General features: G+C 38.3%; 1 protein-coding gene across 1 annotated transcript in view; it reads right to left on the bottom strand.

The window, feature by feature from the left end:
- Positions 1–15,385, bottom strand: part of LOC126920864 (uncharacterized) — a 71,778-nt gene extending 56,393 nt beyond the window's left edge. The window contains exon 1 of the mRNA XM_050731734.1: positions 13,745–15,385. The gene's annotated coding sequence lies outside the window, so the exon portion shown is untranslated. The remainder of the gene's footprint in view (positions 1–13,744) is intronic.
- Positions 15,386–16,255: the final 870 nt, after the last annotated feature.

Below are 16,255 nucleotides of genomic sequence, written 5' to 3'. Positions count from 1 at the left end.
TTAACCTTGGAGTAATCAACGGCGAACAACACCGACCAACTGAATGTAATTAATTCTCGTGATTGATTCGTCCGTTCGACACAGCAATTTCGTGATATTACATGGTATCTCGTTGTGAGGCAAGGCGAGAAATATTATCAGGTAAGTTGCATTGTCAGGTTGTCGTGTGGCTAATATTTTACCGGTTGGCGAAAGAGAAAAAGCGAACGGAAGAAATAAATTAATGCAATTTCAGAGGAGCAGCGCAGACACGATACAGTTACCAGAGAATGAGAGTAGCATCCATAAGATCGTTGTTCGAGCTGTTTCTCCTATTTTTTTTTTCTTTTTTTTTTTATACAATGCTCTTACTACCTCAAGATATTTCATAACACTCGTTTATTTTTAGTTAAGTATTTGCTTTACGAACAAATGCTACGTTATATCTATATATCCAGCTTCAAAAACGAACTCAAATTTCTTTTTGTCTCTCTCACTCTTTCTCTTTCTTTCTCTGTTATTTCTTTCCCCTTTTTTCTTTTTTGTAGCTACGTTAAAAAAACGATGGACTTTCTAGTCGTTGCACGCAACATCGGCTTTTAGCGGCACGCGTTAGAAAGCAAAACAATGCCGTTCGCCCACTACAACTATCCCGAAACTAAATACGCCTGTTTTCTTTTAATATATTACAGCCGGATGGGCTGCAGAGTCGAAGAGAAGAAGACACACGGACCGGCGTCGAAATAATATATTCACGTGATATCGTGTAACACTGTTTTCCTTCTCGTAAGGGGCTGCCTAAAATGAGCGCAGACCTCCCGCAGCTGCGGGTCCTACGTTATGCGCCACCACTACTCACTATGCTCTCCTATCCATTCCTCTTTCTTCCCTCTCGATTTCCCTCCGTCATTTACCCTGGTTCGCCTCGGAACCCTCCCTCTAGCTCTCAGCTCATTTCTCTTTCGGTATCGGTCCGTGTTTCGCGTTTATTTATCCTCTTCCAGCCCCTCGTCCTCCTCCTTTCTTTTTTCTCTTTCCTTTAAAACGCGATTCCATCCATTCCGGACTTCCCTTCTTTCTTTATCTTCTCCCTTCCTTCCTCTCGATCCGACGACAATCCGCGGCCACGGCTCGAGAAAACGAGACGCAAAACGATTTCCACCGAACGGTCCGTGCAGTTCTGGTTATTTTAAGCAATTGTTAAGTGCCGTGCCGGCTACCACGAAGACGCGTTTACACACTCCCGTCTCAAACACCCATGATTCAGTGACGGTTTGCACGGTACCGACCGGTGGATCTTTTCTCACCCTCTTCCTCGCTCCTGCTCGGCTTACGCCATCGTTGCCCGTTTGTCTCCTCGTTGTCGTTTATCGCGCGTTTTGGCAGCTCACCCTTACGTTCAAGTTCGGGACCACTTCGCGGCCGATAAATCAACGAGCGTAATTAGACGTGGCCCGGCTGTAGTCCACGCGAAACCTGCTCCCTGTCGTCCTTTTCCTCCCCGTTTTTGCCACGAAGTATCTACGATAGTGGCAACGGTGACACGGGTCCTCCAGGAATTTTGCCCTGTTTGTAGCACGCGCGAACGGTCGTTAACTTGGATTTCGGGATATTTATTGGCAGGCTTGTTTCTCGCACGTATAAACGCAGTCTCGCCTCTACTCGATCGATCGTTTTATAGCTTTCGCGGAAACCTTTCGGGGATGAATGAATGCGAGAAGAGAAGAGAGGCTAGGGCTGGCTGGATGTTTTGTTGATACGTTTGGGGTTGGCTGGTGATAAACCGATGGACTCTTGAACGATTGCGTAACTCTTGATGCGTTTAGGATCGGAAACGTGTGTTCCATTTGTTCTTCAAACACTTTTGTTCGTAGCATTTTTGCTGAGTCTTAAAAGTAACTCATTTTTCATAGCTTTGTTAAATTGTAATTGTGGATGATTCTTTATACGTTCGACATCACGTAATAGATTCTTTCGAAATTAATTGAATCTTCTTGTAATTTGTTGCCGAAGAGGAAATCCCGAGACTGTATATTTTCTAATATTGAACGCATAAAGCTATTTCCACTTATCTTTTATTTTATACGATTACTATATCTGTATGACAAGTCTTCCTTGAAGATGATACGATGCTTTGTTTATATTCAAGAGTTCAACTACAGACTGATAACTTAAATCTTAAGCAATGCCTGATATTATATTATTATTCCTTTATTTATTTATACACATCTCTCGAAAGATAAATTAAGCAATTCAGCCGTTCTAAGGCTTTTCAATTTCATTCTCTAGATATGTACAATCAACGTTCCATTTTCCAATTAATGTTCCTTTCCACGTCCCGATAAATGATCCAGCTATACGTGATTCGGTTATAAATGATGGTGAAGAATATTTCAATTTCTAAGAATGAAAATACGCTCTCGTAAAAATACAAAAGGTATAACGCTGCAAGCACAGACTCCTTTCCTACACCTGATACACAGTTTATTATCAAAATATCGAGACACATTTATTGCGTAACTCATTGTGCCGAATATCACTACGAATCTTTTTTCCCCGCGTTAAAAGTTTCGTTTTAAAAATATTTCTTCTATTAAACCTCTTCATTTAATCCACGATGTTAATCGTCGAACGTGGCACGCGTCAATTTAAACTTTCCCTGGGAAACTGTACGATATTTAATTGAATAATCGAGACGTCCTGCCTTTTCTTATAATAACGACTTAATATATTCTGTTATGGTCCATTTGCGTAACTCGATAAGAAGTTAAGGTTTAATAGAAAAAAGGTCCGGCTGATAATCGAAATGAACTGACGCTGACGACGCTCGTCGCGATAAACTTCCTGGCCCGTTAGAAATTTTGTTACGAAACTTTTTTAGACAGAGTCGCCGAGATACGGAAATGCAGCCGAGTTGTAAAGTGTTTTTTTTTTCTTTTTCTTTTTTAACCGTACGCCTCGTCAGGATTTAGTGACGCATAAAATCTATACTTTGATCAAAGTTACCTTTTAACACGAGAATCTTCCAACACGAAGAACAATTTGCATGTAATATAAGTATTTTGTATTTTATACTTATTTATGAATATTACACGTACGTATATATACATTCCATATATATATATCAAGAATATTATAACTTTTTAATACATACTTGAGCAAAATGTTTATAATAGCGAATTCTTAAATCAATTTTGTTATTAATGTTATGAAAGAAAAATTGATTGTAATGGTAATTATAATTGCAATCATTTAAATAAAATTATACTTTTTTTTTTTGTAGGGAATTTGACGGTAAGTACAATCGGGATAGGTCATTGACCTTGTTAGACCCATCATATTTTTCTTTTTACTGACCTAACGTAGGTAAAGATTTTGACGTTAGGTTTACGAACATGTACGTTTCAAAGTCTGGCATTCGTATAATTGCTAATCAATAAATCGCTAGTACGTGGAAATCGTTGTTGAATAATTTATACATGTATCAAACAGAGTAATATGAAACTATAGATAAAACAAATATTTATTACGTTTTTTATTATATTTATATACATATCGTTACTTTTATATTATTATAATTGTTATACAGAATATTACAGAGAATATTTGAATTCGTGCCTTCCTGAATTACCGAGTACACAATTATATATTCATCAATTCATTAAGTTCAAATAGTAGCGTCTAAATATTAGCGTTAGTGCATAATATTACAATTGCTAAACACGAACGTGTTCAAAATGTTTAACATCAACTTTGTCGAAAAACTACATAGCCGAGGAACATCGCACCCCATATTTTCGACAGCAAATTGCAAACGAAATTACCCTTCGCCGTTTCTCAAATTACAAAAATTGCAGCCAGCGTGTATATTTTACAAAGTCGGTCGGCAGCTTAAAAATTTCCAGCCGCGACGAAATTTACCCACCACTTTCTGAAACGAAGAGATCGCGTTTTGTAAAATTTTGTTCTTTCAATTTGTTCCTGGCCAACGATGTTCCGGGAAATGAGGACAAAAAAAAAAAGAGTTGTTCCCAGAATTTAAATGTAAAATTGTTGCGCGCCGCGTGTCTGTTCGTCCTCGATGTTGTATCTCCGCGCGATTTAATTTACACAGTCCTACAGCGGGATACTTTTATAAAACGGAGTAACTTTTAATTACGCGGCGAAAACGTATTGACCGAGCGAAGCCAGGCTCCATCAAATTCCGCTAAAATACGTTTGACGATTCACGAATTGGGACACACGACTGAACGGACGCGATACGATTCTGTATCTCGTGCCACGTTTGCTCTCCACAAAGTGCAAAGAACGAACAATAGTTTCATCGTCTGCGAGCGAATCAAAGGGTGCGCGTCAATTGCTGATAACAGGCAGATCATTTTTTAACCGCAATACGTCGGCCCCGATAGAGGAAAAACCGATCTGTGGGACGTGCAGTATCATGATGTGCTCGATTCGGAACAGTGTCTGAAAACAGCATACCAGTAACTCTGACACGATTTGATCGTCCAATTGAAAACTATCGAGTTGTTTTTTATTTCAAATAGCATGAGAAGAAAGAGAAGATTACGAGCAAACGATTGATCACATTGCAGAAATGTAGTTTTCGATTTGATACTCAAAATGTAATTTGTTACTTTAAGCGAAAGAAAATTTCTTCTTTTAACATGTGATATGATATAATTTTCGTCGAATTGAATTTCGTTAGGTGTAATTTTACAATAACAGCGTCCTTTAATTTCCGATGTCGAAAGAGGATAATTGGAATAATTGAAAGACAATTAAGGATGAAGATAGAGGGGTGTGAGTTTTAATATTAATATTGGTAACCAATTCGTTCCATTGCTTTAAATACAGGAAAATTGTCTTCTCTAATGTGAAACATATTATCGAATTTAATTATCGAATCTTTAGCTTTTTTTTTATTGAATAAAAGAAAGAAGATGGAAGGAAAGTTCGAAAGAAATACGTGATTAAAATTGAAAAACTGTAATAGTGTTTAATTAAATTGTCAATTCGATTGCAAAGTGTAGATGTATCGTATAAGATATGTTTAATAAACGACACACCTTGTAACAAATTACAAACTAGATTTTACTCAATTCTAAAAGATTTCTTACTAAGACGTAAAACATGGACGATTGAATTTTATATAGTAATAAATATTCTGAGATTAGAATCGATATCGATATCAGCCTGAAGAGGTTGATCATTCGACCAAATAATGTAAAAAGGATATAAGAGGAAAGCATACTGTAATTACTAGCAATAAAGAGAGAGAACCTAGTATTTATGCAGTGCTTAAAAATAACGTCCAATTACTATTGAGAGAGATGGTTGAACTTCTTTACGAAAGTTTCCTATGCGAAGAAGGAAACTTGTATGAAGAATCGTGTTAGAAAAGTGTAACTCTATCCGATGATCATAAAAGTTTAATGAGTTCATAGAGATTTCTTTTTTTAGTACTTAATAGGGGAAGTGTCAATAATTAACTGCGATCTTGTCGCGTTTTATGGGAAACGGGTTCTTCACCCATACGTCGTAACGAGGTTAATCCATGCATGAGAAAAATAATGTTAAATAATTCAGATGATGTTTAAAATAGTATTCAAGGCGAGGAAGACGAGTTATACAACTTTTAACTTTACGAGACTTCCTACGCGAGAAGGAAACTTGATCGAAGGAAGCAAGTTGAAGAGGTGTAATTCCATCCACTAAAGGTGCTTTAAAGTTTAATAAAGAAATCTACAGACATTCTATCACAATTGCTCGTAACAAATGCAATCTATTATTCTAAATGGACGAACACCGTTCTCCTCGTGTTTCACGAAATATTTATTATTCACAACATGCGTTTCAGAACAAGCGCTAGAGAATTTCAGACATTACTTAGGAGATTGTATCGAATAAAATGTTTCATACAGAAGCGAATTCTCCACTCTCGATATTTTCGTAATTGCAATTATTTTTGTTTTATAGTTGTTACTTTTTCTATGACCGTGATAATATTAAAGAGAAAAAGGTGATACCAATTTCTTCTACACTTTAATATTTTCGAGTACTGCTAAAAGAAAATAGTTTCAACTAATAGAAATTGAATATAAATATGACATTACTTGTTAAGTATTATGATCTTTAACGCTGAGGAAGTATATCTTAAATGTTTGCGAAAATCTAGTAAAATTTATTCATTTATTTAGTAAATTTTATATTTAATATTCATAAATAAATACGTCACACACGTTTCCGTCCGGTTTATTTAATAGACTTAAAGGTTTGAACGAAATTAATGAGAAATAATTGTAATGTAACTTGCTATTGTATTAAATAGAAGAAAAAGTCAGTTGGTTCCATGTCCCAACGATGTCTCGAACGAAAAAAAAAGAGAAAGAAAAGCGGTCAGTTGTTTCAACATTTCCACAACGTTTTCCACGCCGGAGAAACGAAGCAGTCAAAGGGAAAAACGGCGTACAGACCTGTAACTCCAGCAACGAACAACGCGTAAAAGTTTAAGTTACAATTTTCAGTGTATTTCTCACGAAACCGTAGAACGCGACGTTCCATTATCGTTAATCCGCATAAACACAAGGGTTGCAGGCGTAGTGCACTTTTACCGCGACTTATCGCGTCTAATGAAAACACGAGAAACTCTAGATTTATCATCGAGCCACATCGTCCGTGTACCTTGTTTTAACGACGATCGCAAGCGAACGTAACGGCCAATTCATACAGGGTGATTCTGAAATCGCGATATATTCAGAAAATAGTTGATTTCATACATAGAGGTGAGTTAAAAATATCGAACAAAACCGTTTTATACGTGCGTTCGTCTTTTAGAAAATCGAGTTTGAAAATTTCTTTCTCTTTACCTGTAATATTTATTGTTAAAAATAATACGTTCATTCGATCTGACCAGCTACAGATATTGCTATTTGATTTTACAAAAAGTGTTGCAATTTAATATGATTTTAAATGATATAATAAATTCAATAATTGAATTATTTTAACAATTGACAGAATACTGGAAATGATCTCATGTTGGTCGGTTTTATTACTCTTGTTACTCTTATATCATAGAAATAGTCCACACTAAAAATAACTGTCAATTAATAGACAATACCAATTTCGAAAAGATGAAGAACTCGGACATCAATCGTTACCAGGTTGCGGTTCCTCAGTTCCGTAAGCAAGAACGTATTTGTGAAATCAACGGCGATAGTTACAATATTGTTAACATAAATCAACTATTGAAACTTACCGTACCGTCTTTATAAATTTACACACGCGAACAAAAGTAGATACGACAAACCAGATTGTCTACCATATACCATTAGATAGTCAAACCAGACAAAAAAGGATCTCATTATATGGTACATTTCCGACCTACTTTTAAGCGAGGATATCTCAATTTCGGAATCGCCCTGTATATCAATACCATCACGCGATGCGAAGAACGTTCACAGACCGGATCATCCCCTCGCTTCGCGATAGAACGTTCGTCTTGACATGATAGAGAGTGCGGCAAATTATGTGGAGCAGTACGATGTAAAAAGAAGACGCGAAGATTGTATTGTGTGCCAGCCGGTTGCAATCTCCTTGGCCCCCGAAATTGCAGAAAAGTGGTCCGTTGTATCAGCCTCTTTGTATATTAGACGCGAATGGCGGCGAGAAGCATTTTTCCTCGCTTTTATCCCCACCGCGTTGATCACTTTTTTCCCCTCTTACCGTCTAGGTAAAAAAGAGAAAACGAGGGTGAGAGGGCAAGGTTCGGTCGAGCGCGGGATTACTCGCGGCTGATTGTGCCGTTCGTCGCGACGAAAACGCCCGCACGATTAAACCTAACGATCCACTATTCCGGCCAAGAATAATACCGGCTCGTGCATCTTGCCACGAAGAGTTACGGCAAGCGGAAACTAACGAGGGCCCACCTTCGCATCCACTTTATTCGCGGAAAGGAGAGATTATTTCGCGCGTTCTGACCCCTACCTAGCCCTTTTCCAGCTCTTCCCCTCGTTCTCCTCACGTCTCTCTCGACGAGCTACCCTTGGCGAGCCGGCGCGACACCCTCGACGAGCCATCTCAGATACCAAGACCTTGCGGCTTTGTCGTTGGTTTCTGGCTCGTGTGAACGAATTTTATATTAGATCGTCATAGAACGGTTCGTTGCAGACGAGGCCAAGAACTAGTGCAACGTAGCTATGTCGCGTCTTAGATAGTTTACTCTTACGTAATGTGTTTCTCAATGTGATACGGTATGGTTTTAAATGGATCGATCAGAAGGATTTTGGTCAACTGAGAATGTTTCTATAGGAATAGTTGTCACTATACGTTTTTGGTATATCGAAAGATTAGTGAAGTTCGTTGCTTATTGTTTCATACGTAATGAATATTATTTTTGTATTAAATTGTACTATGTGGAGTATATCAATGTCTGTTTCTAAGTAGTAGGATCTTGTAACAATCTAAATATTTAACGTGCATTTAAATAATTGTATTTTGATCTCGATAAAAGCTAACATTGATTTCGTCCAAATTATCTATATATCTTTAGTAATTATACAAACACGAGACTGAAACCTGTTACTTTCACGGGTTTGATAGTTTTAATGTTAAACGCTTATTCTATACTATAATTTCTCCTCGTTATTTGCTTTAAAAACTAAATTTTATTCGTCAGGTCGAAGAACTGTTGACGTAAATTCAATAAATTATAGATGCGACTTTTCAAACTGTTCAATCAAATATGTTAACTCTTCTAAGCAACCACTAATTTATCTAATACAATTTTTCAAATACCGAGAGTCGTAATTCTATCATAGCGTTAAATACGAGATAGTTTTTAAGCATTGAATATAATGAGTTTATTAAATATAGTAATCGTCACTTTCACGTAAAAGTAACATTAATTTCTTCTTTGTTTTACTTTAAATATTTCTGTCTCTTTCTTTAAAATATTGAAGAAGTTCCGCTTTTTTGTCTACATCGGATTAGCATTAATACGTAAATGAGCCACGTTTCGTTTACTTAATAGCACGTAATTAGACTTCTAATTGTAAGTTAAGTATTTCAGTTCGACCGTAACAGACGCACGGTGTTAAGCACTGTTTCCGACCTAATGCGACCTAAATTGCGAATTTAGAAAGCAGAATTTATTCTCCATAATATACATCGGCTAATGGCTTTTTAAATCGAATGAAACTCGTCTGTGCGATAAATATTTAAGAGCCATTCAATTGCGATTAATTGAATTTAAACAAATCAACAAAATAAAAAAAAAAAAAGGAAAAAGCGAAAAATGATAGAAGCATACAACAAAGCTTGAAAGTATTTTCATTTAAGTTGAAAAGAACGCCGATACAATGAATGAAAAGAGCGAACTTTTCTTCTCTTTCCTCTCTTTTTTTCACAGTGAAACGCTGGTTACGGCTATATACTATCGAACGAGGCAGAGAATTCGACGGCTTTCTTGTTAATTTATATCCTTTTATCGAAAATTTCATCGATCACCCTATCGGCGTTATTTTATGGATTATTATTATGAATAATAAGCACAGACGATAGGTATATTATGTACATGTATATATGACACAGACGATATTTAACTTTATTTTAAATCCCCGACACGCGAGATAATACATCATTCTCTTTTCATGTAATGAATTTATCACAATAAAAGTATTAAACGTTAATTTCAATCGATCTGACTAATGTATTTTGACGGGGAATCTAGTAATCTGTTTCGGCGTACATCAATCCATAGAAAATCGATCCGAGCCCGGCAATACGTCGAATTTCGTGTTCCCCGCGGGTATTAGTAACACGAACTTCTGCTAATAACTACTCAGTCATCATATGGGACGTATGGTCGCTAATTAATAAGCTGTTTGATTGGCTAATTAGTTGGCCACGGCTTTTGACGTATCCTACCAACAAGTCGTTTACTGAAACAGCTTGCTTCAGGAAATTTTGTGAAGATTTTTATTCGATTGAAAATTATCCTCTTGCGTAATTTTTAATTATCTGTACTATTTCATTTTAGATGTACTTTTCGATATCGTGTAACACCATCCCTGTGCATGATTTTAAGTGCATAATAATTTATCTAATATTTAAAAAAAATTACTTCTATCAATATAATCTTCGTCCATCGTAAAAGTTATCAATATAAGTAAGAATTGATTTTTAAAGATAGTACTTTAGTAATTTTATGAAAATTTAGTAACATGTATGCAGGATTTCTTACGAAATTGAACTTCTTTATATCTCTGTTCAGATTGAGTACTGCATTACGAGCTTTTATTACGTAATGTGGAACATTTTAATGTATTCTAATGTGATATGATTGGTTTTGAACTTTGAACGTCTTGTAACAAGTTTAATTCTTCGATATATCGTGATAGAGTTGTTTAATTGAATGTTTAAATGATACATATTTTATCTTTAAAATTGACAAGCATCTGTCTATAGTTGAAAATGATGCAATTAACACACGTATCGGTGAGATTACATTATTTATACTTATTATTTTCAATCAAGCCAGAATCAATAATCGAATATAGCCGAAGGATTAATGCATATATTAAAACGGTATTTAAAGCATTATTTTACATGCAGATTAATGCCATTTATTGAACGGTTTCGAAGATTTTAATACATTTTAGACATGTAACGTTAACTACGTCACAATATACATACATCACATTGAATTAAATATTGCAAACAAATACAGATTGCCAATTCCATTATATGTTACACGAATTTCGAAAAATATTAACCGCAACAACATTTGTGAATTATTATTTGTAGCGCTCTCCATTTAAAATCAGTGGAAATCAACGATTCGCAAACTACAGATCAGGTCAATTAGATCCATTTAATAAATCAAAGTCTATTCTCTTAAATGAAATCGGCGACGATGTATTATTGAACTTGCAGATTTCAAGATTAATCAACCGGATATTATTTAATTGGTTAAATTAGGCTTATCGGCAAACGAAGTGAATAATTTTTAATTAAAAGTCATCTAGTATTTCTGGATGTATATAAAGCTAGATGATGGCAATGAAAAATATTCTGACCATAAAACTTTCCCATGCTATTCTATATATATACTTACGCAGTTTTATAGTTCCAACGTAAACAGTATACGACATAAACTGACCCATACATAATTTCGTCGCACAGATTCATAACATTACGCAACTCTATATTCAAGACTATTGTGGTATAAAAGATAATCTGACATTCGATTCATATAAACAATTTTTCAAACTCTGTACGTGAACAATACTAAAATTCTTTTAACATACGTTGTCACATTATCATATGATCGTTTCAATATACCCACGTTTATAACTTCTCTCTCTCTCTCTCTCTCTCTCTCTCTCTCTCTCTCTCTCTCTCTCTCTCTCTCTCTCTCTCTCTCTCTCTCTCTCGTAAATCTTCATATAATAGAATTATTGATTCGTATCTACGCGGTTGTTCCAAAGTTTTGAATCATTGATATTGTCAATTTATGAATCTGTATATTATTAAGAACGAGAGATTTAACGAATTATAGCAGTTTCCAATTTGAAATTACTTTTCACTATAGATTTAAATAAATTCTCATTGAATAATTAGCTATATCTATAATACTTATAATTTTTAGCTATATGAAATAAAACGCAAACATAAAGAAATAATAGTATCCCATAAAAAAGCTCGAGTCGCCAAAATATTTTAAATAATAATCATAGTCCGACTGTTTTAATGCAGTTGAATATACTAATTTAAAGTATATATGAACTCAAACATTTATTCATACTTTCTCCATCAAAAAGTTCAAGTACTCTTTCCAAATTTTTCGCTAACTACTTTCGCAATAAAATTGCCAAATTTGCTACAACTATAATTAAAACACGGTATCAAACTCATATTAAACACTATGAACGGTTTCATTCGTTCCATCTAAAAAGTCCTCAAGCGATCTTCCCCCGTAAAATTTCACCGCGAAACACAGACATACTCGCTTTAAAGAATGTATTTTTACCTCGATCTACGCTGCACGACCACGAGCAAAATTCCCTCGTAGGTAACTATATCGGCTGGTGCTTAAAGTGCGGAGTCTCACGAGTCGTCTCACGGGGCCATTTACAATTTCATCGCGCGACGTGTCAGCCGTGGTGTTACGAGTTTCCCGAACGGTTGTTCGGACCCACTGGCCAAACTCTCCAGATCGTTAACCCCGGTTAAAAGAGCCCCGGACAGAGATGGTTCGCGAGCGAACGAAAAGACCGACACTGGGCATTTTCTAGGCCATTGAGCCCGTTTGGGTAGAACCGATACGAAAAACACGATTTATCGATTCCAGGAACGAAGCGCTGGTCGTACAGTTTCGGCCCGGTCGTCATGATAACGTATGAACGTTTAAACTGCTCGCATATGCGGACCAATGTTTACCCTGACAGAGAGAATCAGAGTCGCATAGTCACGGCCCGTGAGCTTTCGGACCATTCATCGAGTGTTACAAATATGTTAGTCATGGTTAATTGCACCGGAGGCCCGTTTAATGAGAAACAACCTAGTCCATGGGTATTGGGATTCAATTCCTTCCTCCTCTAAATATCAACGAACACCAGCTGTAATCTGTGAATCGCACAGCTCGAATTAATTATTCCCCGCCTTAATACGAGGCGATGCGATAACGCGCCATGCCAATGAGCCGCGCTAAATATAAAACGCGCATGTACATGCGAAATACCGTCCGCATGATAAATCCGCGTGATCGATGGATCGCGTGAATATGAATAACGCGCGGTGTCTCGATTAGATTCTGCCCTCTTCTCTCTTTTCTATCTGCTATCTCTATCGTTGTCTCTGTTACATCCTTCGTGTCTCTGTTTCCCTTTTGTTTTTTTATTTTTTATCGAATTTATACTTCAATGTTATTTCGCGCATCGGATGGAGAATCGAACGAGCAGCTTCTTTTTTCCTTTTTCCTCGCGTTTATCCAGTACACTATCATTGGCTGTATCTACACAAAAGCATCGAGCACAACGCTACATGGAAGCGGATTATGGGTGCTCCACGAAGAATCGCGTCTTTCTTACCACTCGTACCAACAGGTGTGCGAATTTCTCGGAACGCACTTTGTATATTTTTCTTGTGCATCCTAGCTACACGTGTTACGGCTATGTTAGGTTAAATAAGCCCGCGTTCTATTGTAGCCTGCACATTGTCAGGGGTAGAGGGCTAATACCAGAGCTTGCACAATGGTGTAGCGCCAAACTTTTATGAAAGCCGGCGAAATTTTTCCGTCCCTATTATTCCTTTATGCGCAACGAGGTATCTCGCGTTCTTGGAGGGGAAATATATTCAATTGTTTCCTAACACGGGCTCGTTAAGGAGCATCGGTATAGAAAGGAGGGAAAAAAAGGAGAGGCAAAGAATAAATTGCCCCCGTAAATTTAGATCCCGTGACAATAACAACGAATCGTCAACGAGCCGACCTTGATTCCGGATAATCTACTTGTTGGACCGAAGTCCGATATTCTGATTCGATATCCCCGGTCAACGGGGCGCGTGCTTCTTAATACGCGTTAGTTAAGTGCATCAATAATCGTGTCTTTTTAGCATTGAAATTGCATTGGCTTCACCTGTCAGGCGTAAGAGTAGAAAAATTCGACAACTCAATTTGAATAAATTTCTCGGCCCGCCTACCAAGCACGCGATAAAGTTTTTCGAGCATAAAATTACCAACTATATTCTGTGTTTTGCGGCTTACCTTCTCTGATCGTCGCACCATAAATTTCTTCGCTTCTTTCCACCGGTTGTCCTTAACGAGGTCCTCGTCGATTGTCCATCAGGGATCGCGCGTCGGAACGCGTTACACACACGATCAACGTGTAGCAGCAGATACCGTGGAAAAAAGAGCGATTTGCATTAAACGTCAACCTAGTGTGTTGCGTTACGCTCGATCACACCGATTCCATCGTGGACGAGCTTCGATTATAACGAACGTAAATCTTCGTTTCACTTTCGCTTTGATAGAGTGCCAGTATAGATTTTCGTTTAATCGAACTTCGCGTATGTCGGAAGGGAAAAAAGCCGCCTACCCTTGTTTGTCCTACGCGATCGTCTCGTGCCACTTTTTCAATCTTGTCCGAGTGCTAAGCTTTTACATTTGGCAGCGACATTGCGTCCGGCACCAAGGGTCCAAACTTTTCTCTGGAAGTTCGATCGGCGTTCGTTCGAAAAGGGCCGTCGCCGAAAAAGTGTAGCGTTGTTCCACCGCACCAAAGGTATTTCACCTCTCTTTCACCCTTCGTTCTGTTTCCCTTTTTTGCTCTTCGCCTTCCTCCGAGGAAAGATTAGTTTTCTACGGACGATTCAATCGCGAGAAAAAAATACGACCGAGGTTCGAGACACACCGCTCTCTGTTCGACACTGGAACGAAATTGTCGAGCGGCTTCGAGGGAAAAAGTTTTTCCGTGAAGTTTCGCGGGGTGATGATGGTGGGGGCTTACTCGCCTCCGGTCGTAGAGGGGTGTGCAGCCAGCACGTGACACTTTTTATCGGGGAATCACACGTGTCACGCGAGATTATTGGCCTTTGTGAGCGCCTTGACAAATGGTCCACCGCATATGGCGCGTCGCGCACGACTGAGGCCAGATTTCGCTTCCACCATCCTCTCCCTCTGATCTACCCCCACCAGGCCGTGGCTCCATCCTCTTCTTCGTCCCTCGCCGTTTCCCTGAGTGTCGTCGTTGTAACACGCAGACTCCGTTACGACGATGCTTTTCTTCCCGTGAGACAGCTCTTTGGTCAGGTGCTCCTCTTTTTACGTTCCCGATCAAAGCAACAGAGGAAAGCATCTACAGCCAGCTTTCTTATTTTGACCGAGTGCACTAAGTGTATTCTCGATCAGACTCCCCGCGTCTGGACCAACAAGATGTTCTTTGACCCACCGTGAATCGGATAACATGCTCATCGTACGATGCGTTTCCCGCCACCGTCACTGCCCTTCTTCTCCTGCCATTTTGCGAACAATTACGCGATAGATACTTTTTCAGATAATCGCATCGACTGGAGCATCGTCGTTTCCAAGGACCTCGTGTCCCGGTCCAACCGTTACGCCACATCAAATTTACTTTCCTCCAAGAGGTATCCACGGTTGTATCATTTTCTCGAGTGTCTGCCTTTCTTTCTCCTCGAGAAACGACCAAGCGTACTCGTGTATTGTCCCAAGACAAGGGGAGTATCTTTTGAGTCATCGTAGATCCGATGGATTTCAGAGATGCGTTACTTGCTACAACAAATGCTCGAAGAATGAAGTAAGCGGATTGGTAACGACGAAAATAGGTGATCCAGAAAATTTTTCAATGACTAAAACCAGTGTTGGCGCGTCCACGTTTCAAATTACCTGTTTCGTCAACGAGTCCGCTATCGCGGCTGTTTTTCACCACTTTGAAAGTACGTGCGCACTCGGACGTGTGATAAATACCGGTCCCGCGGGTATTACAAATCAGATAGCATTCTACCTTCGGTAGTATGTTTTTTTTTTCGTTTCCTCTTGCCTCCTTCTCTATCCCCGCATGTTCCCTGAACTGTTCGACGTCCCGGATAAATGTACATATGTCGTGATGTTCGTGGCGATGTTCTCAGCGACGTAATCGAAGTTCGTCAAACGTACGCTACGTGTACCGCGATCGAAACGTCAAAAGAATCGAATTAATTCTTCGTGGCGCGATCTCTAGTGGAATTCTGTCTTTGATCAGGTGTATCTCTTTATGACGCCGATCAAAGGCGAAGGAATCCGTCTAAGCCGGCTTTCTTATTGTAACGGAGACAAGCGAGCCAGCCATGTTCCTCGGCCAACGTCCAGAACCTTTCTCGAGGCTGTTATAAATTAGCCGAGTTTTATTGTGCCTTATGTTCCTGTCACGCCTTATACAGGGAACTTCATTTCTTTCCTCTTGAACGTTTAATAGATAAGCGACCGGTAAAAACATCCTGGTGTTGCTATTCAAGGGAAGTTCGTTTATTGATTTCGCTGCCTCCTAAGAGTGATTCGTTTCCCCTTATTCTCCACGATTAAGCGTTATCTTCTCACCTTTACGATCTGACCGCTCGGAGAGAGGTAGTTCCTTTTGATGTCAGAGATATGTGCAATATACGATAAGATATCGTAGATTGGCATTTGAATAATTTTTATGCTTCTAATAATATTTCTTGTTATAACAAAATACCGTTTATTCGTAATTCTTTTTTTTATAAATTTTGTATTTTGTAGTTT

This window comes from Bombus affinis, chromosome 1 (genome assembly GCF_024516045.1).
Source record: "Bombus affinis isolate iyBomAffi1 chromosome 1, iyBomAffi1.2, whole genome shotgun sequence".
In the NCBI taxonomy this organism is placed as follows: domain Eukaryota; kingdom Metazoa; phylum Arthropoda; class Insecta; order Hymenoptera; family Apidae; genus Bombus; species Bombus affinis.
The sequence above is the reverse complement of the archived record's forward strand: the minus strand, read 5'-3'. Positions and strand labels throughout refer to the sequence as shown.